Source organism: Tupaia chinensis, unplaced genomic scaffold (assembly GCF_000334495.1).
Source record: "Tupaia chinensis unplaced genomic scaffold, TupChi_1.0 Scaffold000213_1, whole genome shotgun sequence".
NCBI classification, from domain to species: domain Eukaryota; kingdom Metazoa; phylum Chordata; class Mammalia; order Scandentia; family Tupaiidae; genus Tupaia; species Tupaia belangeri.
The window spans coordinates 1110543-1110852 of record NW_006159688.1 but is presented as its reverse complement, the minus strand read 5'-3'; the positions used below and the strand labels follow the sequence as shown (position 1 = coordinate 1110852).

At 34.5% G+C, this 310-nt stretch overlaps 1 protein-coding gene across 3 annotated transcripts in view; it reads right to left on the bottom strand.

Moving 5' to 3' along the window:
- Positions 1-310, bottom strand: part of STX3 (syntaxin 3) — a 53560-nt gene that overhangs the window by 16504 nt on the left and 36746 nt on the right. The gene's annotated exons all lie outside the window — the stretch shown is intronic.

Here is a 310-nt window from a genome sequence, read left to right as displayed (position 1 = left end):
AGGAATAAATGAATAAGTTTCTTATTTTTTTTTTAATCTGTACTCATTGCTCCCTAAGACAAATACACTCACCCATCATGGATAGGAGAATTCAAGCCAGAGTAAGAAGAGCTAGGAAAATCCATGAAAAAAATCTCATCACCCAGATTTTTAGCCCCAATAAGTGAGCACAGAAGAGAGTAAGGACAAAAGACAAGAGGGAAAAAAGAAAAAAGGAAAGAAAGAAGTGAAAGGAAGAACAAACTTAGAGAGTGAAAAATGTCAGAATAAGAAGAGAAAGAGAGAAACAGATAACAAAGCTAGAGGGAAA